This window comes from Sinohyriopsis cumingii, chromosome 8 (genome assembly GCF_028554795.1).
Source record: "Sinohyriopsis cumingii isolate HCF-2022 chromosome 8, ASM2855479v2, whole genome shotgun sequence".
Lineage (NCBI taxonomy): Eukaryota > Metazoa > Mollusca > Bivalvia > Unionida > Unionidae > Sinohyriopsis > Sinohyriopsis cumingii.
In genome coordinates, this window is record NC_142968.1 from 55,901,589 (window position 1) to 55,911,008 (window position 9,420).

Sequence of the window (9,420 nt, forward strand, 5' to 3'; positions counted from 1 at the left end):
GGTTATAACAATCGAGAGCAACACAAGCATTGCGGATCGAAATGCTCAGGATGTTTGGCCTCTCCACCCTGTCTGAGCGAAGGGCAAGAACCAGTGCATTGTCCTGCTTGTCTGCGCACGTTTGTCAGCCCTGCCTGTTACCAACAACATCTGAAGACGCAAGGTTCACAGCAGAAATGTGCTTGTCAACTCCTGAGATTGTGCCCTACGTGTGGACAAGGCATACGTACCAACAGTGCCAAGGCACACGTATGTTCAGGAAAGAAAAAATGTCACATTCGTCACCACATCGTGGACTTGGAACACGAATGCTACGTGCAAAAATACCAGCCCCAACCAGAGAAAGACGATGGTCACAAGAAGAAAGGCAATTTCATCTTTTTCGATTTCGAATGCATGCAAGAGACCGGCATTCACATTCCTAATTTCTGCGTGGCTCATCGAACGTGCGAAAAGTGCATTCAAGAACCTATCTTCAGTCATTGCCCTCACTGCAGTAAGATTCCTGGAGGGCGTGAAAAAATCTTTCGAGGGCCGAACACGCTAGCCGATTTCGCTCGATGGGTCTTAGACCCCATCGACAAGACGTGGAGCCAAGAGGACATCGAACATTACGGAGATTGTCATCGTCATGCCACGGTGATGGCTCACAATTTCTCCGGATACGATGGACAGTTACTTCTCAGATACTATACGGAACAAGGCACTGAGCGTCCTAAAGTCACTTTGAACGGAGTCAAAATCATTTTCATGCAAGTGGGACAAGTACAGTTTAAAGATTCGATGAGCTACTTGGCCATGCCTTTGAGCCGAATGCCTAAAACGTTTGGAATGACAGAAATGGCTAAAGGGTATTTTCCTCACTTTTTCAATACCGAAGTCAATCAACACGCCGTTCTACCCCATTTACCTGAGGCTCACTATTACGACCCGGCAACATGGGTACCGAACAACGACAAGCTTTCTACGCTTGGTACCAGGCTCACGCCTCCGACCCTTTCGACTTTCAGGAAGAAATGTTAAAGTATTGTCGTTCCGACGTGGACATTTTACGACGATGCTGTGGAAAATTTCGAGAACTGTTCATGGAACACGGAGGGGTCGATCCTTTGAAAGAATCTTGCACCATTGCCAAAGCGTGTTCCTTAGTGTACAAACAACGATTCATGCCTGAAAACACCGTGCCTGTCATCAGTCCTCAAACGATCAACTATGTCAAACGTCAATACTCGGTCAAAGCCCTACGCTGGTTACATTACTTGTGCGACAAGGAAGACAAATGGATTCAGCATGCCCGCAACGGAGGGGGCGAAAAGACCATCGGAACGCATTCGGTCGATGGCTGGGGCTTAGAAAACCCCAAGATCGTGTACGAGTTTAACGGTTGCTTATTTCACGGATGTCCCGTCTGTTACCCTGACCGTGGCACTAAAACTCAGTTTTTACAACGAACCATGGAAGACTTGTACCAGGCCACTTGTCAGCGACGCCTAAAGTTAGAACAGCAAGGATACCAAGTGGTGGAAATGTGGGAACACGAGTACGATCACCGTTTGAAAACCGATCCCGAATTTAAACGCCTCTTGGAAAGTTACCAGTTCATGGACCCGCTGAACCCGAAGGATAGTTTGTACGGAGGAAGGACCAATGCCAACTGTTTGCTGTACCAAGCCAACGAAGAGAAAGGAGAAGAAATCAAATACTTGGACGTGTGTTCGCTGTATCCCTACGTATGCAAATATTGTCGCTTTCCTGCAGGGCACCCACAATTGCTGACGGAACACATCGACCTGAAAAACATTCGACAATACGAAGGCTTGATCAAGTGCAAAGTTTTGCCTCCCACGAACCTATACCACCCCGTCTTACCTCACCTTTGCCAAGGCAAACTGATGTTTCCTTTGTGCCTTACTTGTGCCGAAACGTGCAACCAAGATCAACCTTGCCAGCACACCCAGGAAGAACGCGCCTTGACGGGGACATGGGTCAGCGTAGAATTGTTCAAAGCTCTGGACATGGGATACCAACTGTTAGAAGTGTACGAAATTTGTCACTTTCCCAAGACACAACAATACCACAAAGTTGACCCCACTCAGAAAGGCATTTTCGCAGACTACGTGGATGCCTTTTTGAAATAAAGCAAGAAGCCAGCGGCTATCCGTCCTGGTGTCACTCTCCCGAAGATCAAAAGACATTCAAAGAGAAATACTTGGAACAAGAAGGCATCACTTTAGATCACATCGAGAAAAACGAAGGCAGGCAATCGTTTGCCAAAGTGATGTTAAATTGCTTGTGGGGCAAAATGGCACAACGACCGTGTTTACCCAAGACGGAATATTTGACCGAACCTTCCCGCTATTTCCAGATGATTCACGACAAAACCAAATTCATGAAACACGTGGACGTCGTTCGGGAGACTTTGATCTTGGTCAATTACGAAGAAGATCTGGACTTTGTACAAGACGACCCCTTTGGAAATGTCATCATTGCGGCTTACGTGACAGCTCATGCTCGCTTAAAATTGTACGAAGCTTTAGAACTGTTAGGGGAACGTGTCCTGTACTTTGACACGGATAGTTGCATTTACATCCATCACCCGAGTCAACAGCACCCTGACATCGAAGGAGACCGTTTAGGAGCCTGGATAGACCAGCACCCCGACGACAAGATTCTAAGTTTCGCCAGTGGCGGTCCTAAAAATTACTGTTACAAATACCGGGACAAACAAGGAGAAGTGCACACGCAGTGCAAAGTGAAAGGATTGACTCTGAATTATCGTACCAGTCGAGAGGTGAACTTTGGGGTATTGAAAGAAGCCTTGCAGTCTAGAGAAGATGAACACTTTAAAGTGACCACCTATCAGCCCAACGTTTGCCCACTCACCACATCGTCAGTCGACCCTTGGAAAAAGTTTATCAAATCGTGTACCAGAAGCGAGTGCGACTGCCCAACCACTTTACTTTGCCTTATGGACATGTTGGTATAAAACATTGATTGTAAGAGGATAGCCACCCACCAGAAGGATGACTTCGCCACAGCAAGAATCGAGTGAGAAACCCGATGAGAACTCCAAATTCAAATACTACCATTATCCGGTTTTCTTGCCTGACTATTGTGATTGTGCCCGTCGATTGGACACGTTTCAAGCATGGCCTACGGATAGGGTTAGGGATAGGAAAGGATTACCTACTTCGCATATTTTAGCTAGAACAGGATTTGTCTATTTGGGACCTGAGTCAGGATTGGGATACGAAGTACAGTGTTTCGCTTGCGGACTGAAGTTACGAATGGATCTATGTATCTATAAAGATTCAGCTATTTTGGAACATACTCGATGGTCTCCGCACTGCCCTTACCTTTCTATGGTCTTTCCTCCCATGACATTACGGTACAATGATGACGGCACCTTAGAAACGGTACCTTCCAAAACTAAACATAAAAAAGGAACGATGTACAAGCTTGAGACTGCATTGCGTCTAGTATAAAAAGGGGCTATGGTCAAGATCGATAGTTCATTGTGACTACCAAGACCAAGCGAACAAGATGAATACTTTCAGAGAAACACAAAACAAGTGCAGACAGGCACAATTCAAGTTTGGGGCTTCTGAAGTGGAATGCGATTGTGAGCCTTGCGATGGGAACGATGCTGTGCGTTGTGACCTTAGCGATGCCGTAAAGCATCATGGGAAATTCGTTCTCACTTCCCCTATCATGGAAAGTGATGCTGTGCGTGTCAAACCTGAGGGATGCGAAAGCGATGCCACTCGTCCTCTTGGACACTTTACTGGGTTTCGTTTTAAAGGTGAATGTCTACCTTCACGTCTACCTCCCTACGGATGTCATCCAGCCCTGAGCAAACTCCTGTCCATGTCACCCAACCCTCATCAAAACGAACCTGTGAAAGACGAATATTCGTTTCCTGTGCGTTTGTCGGAATACTGCGACTTTGAAAATCGTCTTCAATCGTTCAAAGGATAATGGCCTAAGTATCTGGGAGGACCGACCCCCGAAGAATTAGCCAGAGCCGGATTTTTCTACTTGGGCGAAGGGGATAAAGTCAAGTGCTTCAGTTGCGGTGTGTCACTTCACCACTGGGAACCACAAGATTCGGCCTACCTAGAACATGCTCGTTGGTCACCGAATTGTCATTACTTACCCTTAGTGGGACCGAGTCATTAAAGTAACTTACCATGTCGTTGAAGAAGAAACAAGATTGGCTAGGAGTCAAATGTTGGACATCACCGAGGCCAGTATTTAAACTTCATTTCAAAAACGATATTGAATCATTACCCAAAGAACTGCAAGAGAAGATTTACAAGGAAGTTTGGCAGGGATTTGCCAGAGTGAAATCTCAATGGGTGACTGTAGAACTTTTGTGCCGAGAAATTCACAAGAGGAAAGTTAAAAAAGTCAACCAGTGTGTTAGATTTCTCTGGGTCAAGTGTGCATTCGTCCTATTATATCATTCTAGACCGTTTACATCAAAAGAGTTCAATGAGATTCTTGGACGTTACCCTGAATGGCAGTGGTCAGAAATTACTCACTATGTGGATTACTTTTGCTCTAGGAAAAGATTGTGAATTGTACGGACTGACCTATTCATGGATACTTTACAAGAGAACATTCGTGCTTTGCCTGTGGAGTTGAGAGAACGCATTTACCGAGAGCTGGTCAAAATGCAAGTCAAACGTAAAGAACAGTTGCATCCGTTACGTCACCGGTGTTTGAACCACTGGCAACTGAATGCTATACAAGAACTGATTGAGTTGAAAGTGTTCCATTGGACAGACATTGATCAACGACCTCCTGGTTTTAAAAAGAATTGGTTTGGTATTGATAATTCTATCTACTACATTGTAAAATTACTGGATCCAATTCCAGAGGAAGAGTTAACGAACTACCAACATCTTTTACGCAATGTCGACTTAGTCAAAGAGGAAACTTCTGAACGAATTGTAATGTGTAAATTAGTGATTGAACGATTTAGATTCGACAATGAATTAAAACCATGTCTGTGCAAACAGTACATTTATTGTGTCAGACAAAAGAGGATTTAGTATGACCTATTCATGGATACTTTACAAGAGAACATTCGTGCTTTGCCTGTGGAGTTGAGAGAACGCATTTACCGAGAGCTGGTCAAAATACAAGTCAAACGTAAAGAACAATTGCATCCGTCACGTTACCAGATCTTTAACCACTGGTACCTGAATGCTATACGAGGACTGATTCGTCAGAAATTGTTTCAGTGGTCAGACCTTGTTCATCACTTTCAGTTAGTGAATGAACTAAATGCTCGTAATTTTGGTTACTTCGAGATTCACCTAGAGCAACGTATTGAGGAAGACGAGTTAAAGGATTACCAACATATTTTACGTGGAATCTGCTTAGCGGAAGATGAAACATCTAGACAAACTCTGAAGTGTAGGTTACAGTATGCAAGATTTAGATTTCGTACTGGAGAACGAAGATGTCTAGTTAGAAAGTACCTTTATTGCTTCCGAAATAAAGAGACTATAAAATCAGGAATCCATGCCACGGCTTATGTCACAAGTGATTGAACAGATTCCGTGGAAGGAACTCAATGACCATATTCAAACCGTGGATCATTACCATCTATTATTACAAGAACTGTATCCATTCAATTTGGGACGACGCATAGTGTGTGTCTGAGTGACTTGTTTTCTGGGATTTCGTTTATCAGCCGATTCCTTGTGGACTTTTTACGATCAGTACTTACCACCCCAATGGCCTTAAATGGTCACGAAAGACTCCTTTTGCTCAAAGCCTTGCGTTTTCATCTGGATACTTGTCGACCTCAACAGGAAAAAAAGATTCGTCAACTTTTAGCTACCGAAGACGTGTATGACGATGTGTGTGTAGCTTGTGACTTACACCCCCATTGGACAGATATTCGTGACTGGAAAAAGGGGGGTTTTGAGGCTTGGACCCAAGAAGTGGCCCAGTATGCACAAGAGTTGTTCAAGGAAAAAAGTTACTTTTCAACCTGTGTTAGTGACAGTGCCAGAAGAACCCGTCACCGAGAACAACCACTCGCTTCAGGACAGGACTGTCATGGACATTCCTGAAAGGTCATTCCGGGAGGACACTTGTATGACAATGCCTCATGTAGAGACTGTAAGAACATTACACACTGTCCCTAGGTCATCTTGGTTACCCAAAACATGTTGCACAGAGACTTGTTTATATTCAACTTTGATTGTTTTGATGTGTTTTTTATTCCTGTACATAACTATTTGGCTTTTATATATTTTTGTCTTTCGTGTTGTTCATATTTGAAACATTCAATAAACGTGTCCTGAAAAAAGTGTATAAACTCTCGTCTTGTCTGTTTTCGTGTCACAAGTGACATTCCTAACACTATGGCTACCTCTGCTGTCTCTGCTCCCTCTTCTTCCACTGTCAAAGTCATCGACGAACACTTAGATCGTGCCAGTTGGGAGGCTTTGTATCTTCGCCATCCCTTTAACATGCTCATTGCTGGACCTAGCGGTTCAGGCAAAACCGAATTCGTCAAACGTTTGATCGAACATAAACGTCATTTGATCGATCGTCCACCTCAACGCATCGTGTGGTGTTACAAGGAGTGGCAATCGGCGTACAGCCTCTTGCGAGAAAGTCAAGGCGATTCCATCGTGTTTGTGGAAGGCATTCCTAAAGAAGACGACGGCATCGTCTATGACTCCCGTCAAACCCATTTGGTCATTTTCGATATGTTAGGAGAAGACGAAGAAGAAATTAAGCTGTGGTTCACGCGCAAAGGGCATCACCGTAATGCCAGTGTCGTTTACATCACTCAAAATTTGTTTCAACAAAGTAAAGCCCATCGCACCATCAGTCTCAATGCGCATTACGTGGTCTTGTTTAAAAGCCCTCGAGATAAATCGCAAGTGCAAGTCTTAGCCAAACAGTTAGGGACGCCTTGGCTGACTCAGGCGTACGACGATGCCACTCAAACTCCACACGCCTATTTACTCGTCGATTTGAAACCTACGACCCCGATGATTTGCGATTTCGTACCCACTTGTTTCACCACTGGTGCCAAGACGGAGGGCCTGTCTTGTACACGTCTCCGTCCTCGACTTAATTTCACTCAACAAAAAATCTATAAAAACCTCAGACACTTTTCGTCTGTCTCACACACAATTTGAACATGACGTCCCTTCAGTCGCATCTTCCCGTCAAATTGATTCGTGCCTTGTATGGCATCAGTCGAGAAAAAAATCCACAAATACGGGCTCGTGTCTTAGAAGCTAGTCTCAAAGAAGTCTTACGATGGTTTACGGTGACAGCACGTCAGTTACTACAAGGGATCATTCAGATTCCTCATCAAACCAAACGCTTTTTTGATCGAAACAAGGTCGCTTTGACCAAACTGGCCGATCCCCGCATCGACCCTCAAACCAAAAAACAAATAATTTTGAAACCTGGAGGGAGCGGTACTCTAGGAGGGGTCATCATTCGCTTTCTCTTAAGATGGAATCCTAATGCCCCCAAGGTTCTCCCCAAGAAAAAAGTCAAACGAAGCTCCAAGAAGAAGAAAAAGACCAGGCCCCCAAGGAGACCCGTGTCTCCAAGAACTTCTCCAGTGGAGGGACCCTCCTCTTACCAGGCACCACCCCGGAAAGTGTGCGAATGTTGTTTGAACGTCTTGAAAGGCACGATCCCTTTGTCCAAACACCAGAAACAATGCTTAGGCAAACATCGTCACGTTCTTCGCCAAATGGTTCAAAAGAAAATTCCCATTCGTCAAAAAGATGTTGGTCCAACGTGGAGGCATTTTACCCCTCTTGTTAGGCCCATTGCTGAAAGGAGTCTTGGGAACCATGTTGGGATGACTGGTGTGAGCAAGATAAAAAGGCCCTCTGAAGTCCCAAGATCTCAGAATCGACCCTTGACAACCCCATGGAAGGATAAAAACTAGCTTTAGTGCCTTACAAACGATGGATGGAATACCATCGTTGGCAAGAACAACGCACCCCGCATTTACCTCCCAATCCCAATCTGAGCGAGATGTCCCAGTTACAACACGAATTGCAGTCCTTGATGGATCGCCAAGATTTGTCCGAAACAGAAAAATCGCAAAAGTACGGTCAACTCTTGCAACGATTGCAACTCTTTCACCAGAAAGCCTCAGACGAAACAGCTCTTTCCACTCTGAAAGATTTTAAGACCTTGATGAAAAGTCCAGCACCATCACCAGTACCATCACTACCAGTGACCAAGACAGAAAAAGGAGGAGAAGAAGAAGAAGAAGAAGGGTTTCAAACTCCACTAGAAAAAGTACGCAAGTTAACAACACCACCTACCTCCAGAATTGGATGGACTAAAAAGATGATGACCACCCCTTCTTCATCACAAGAGAAAAAGAAAGTGAAGACAGAAGTGAAGACAGAAGTGAAACAAGAACCGATATCCCCTGTTCAGACATCCTCCTCCTCTTCGACACCTATTGTCGATCGCACACGCAAAGCATTGCAATCCAAGAAAGTACCCCAACAGAAAAAGAGTAGCATCTTCCATGAGTGGGTGCCTTATTAACACACAAACCAACAAATGGAAAAAGTCTTAGCCAGCATTTACTACGATCCCTACCATCCTGCAGGTTACGCAGGAGTTCAAAAATTGTGCTGCCAAAACTCGACTGAAAAGTCTCCGTTTACCTCAAGTGCAACGATGGTTACAAGAACAAGCTACCTACACTTTACACAAACCCATTCGACGCAAGTTTGCCAGAAGTCGCACCCGAGTGGAAGGCATCGATCATCAATGATAAGCCGATTTAGCCGATGTCTCTCATTTGACCAGCTACAATCGTGGCTACAAATATTTGTTTTGTGTCATCGACGTCTTTTCCAAATTTGCCTGGGTCGTACCCTTGACTTCCAAATCGAGCAGCGAGTTAGTGCGAGCCCTGCAACGAGTGTTGAAACAAAGCGGTCGTCACCCTCTTCGATGGCAAACGGACAAAGGCACCGAATTTCTAAACCAAGCTTTCCAAAAAGAATTAAAGAAACGTGACATTCATTTTTTTACCACCGAGAATCCCGAAACCAAAGCCAGCATCGTGGAACATTTTCAACGCACTTTGAAAGAACGCATGTGGAAATATTTTACGCATCACCACACTCTGAAGTACATCGACATCTTACCGCACCTGGTGCAAGCGTACAACCAATCTTACCATCGAAGCATCGGACGTGCCCCGCAAGAAGTGACTCCCGAGAACGAAGTGTTTGTGTTTGAGCGCCTGTTTGGTACGTCCCCGACGAGGGCTGTCCCCAAGAAATGTGGAGTGTTGGCCATAGGAAATTGGGTGCGCATTGGCAAAACCAAATGCACTTTCGACAAAGGTTACTTACCTAACTGGACTACCGAATTGTTTCTTGTCACTGGACG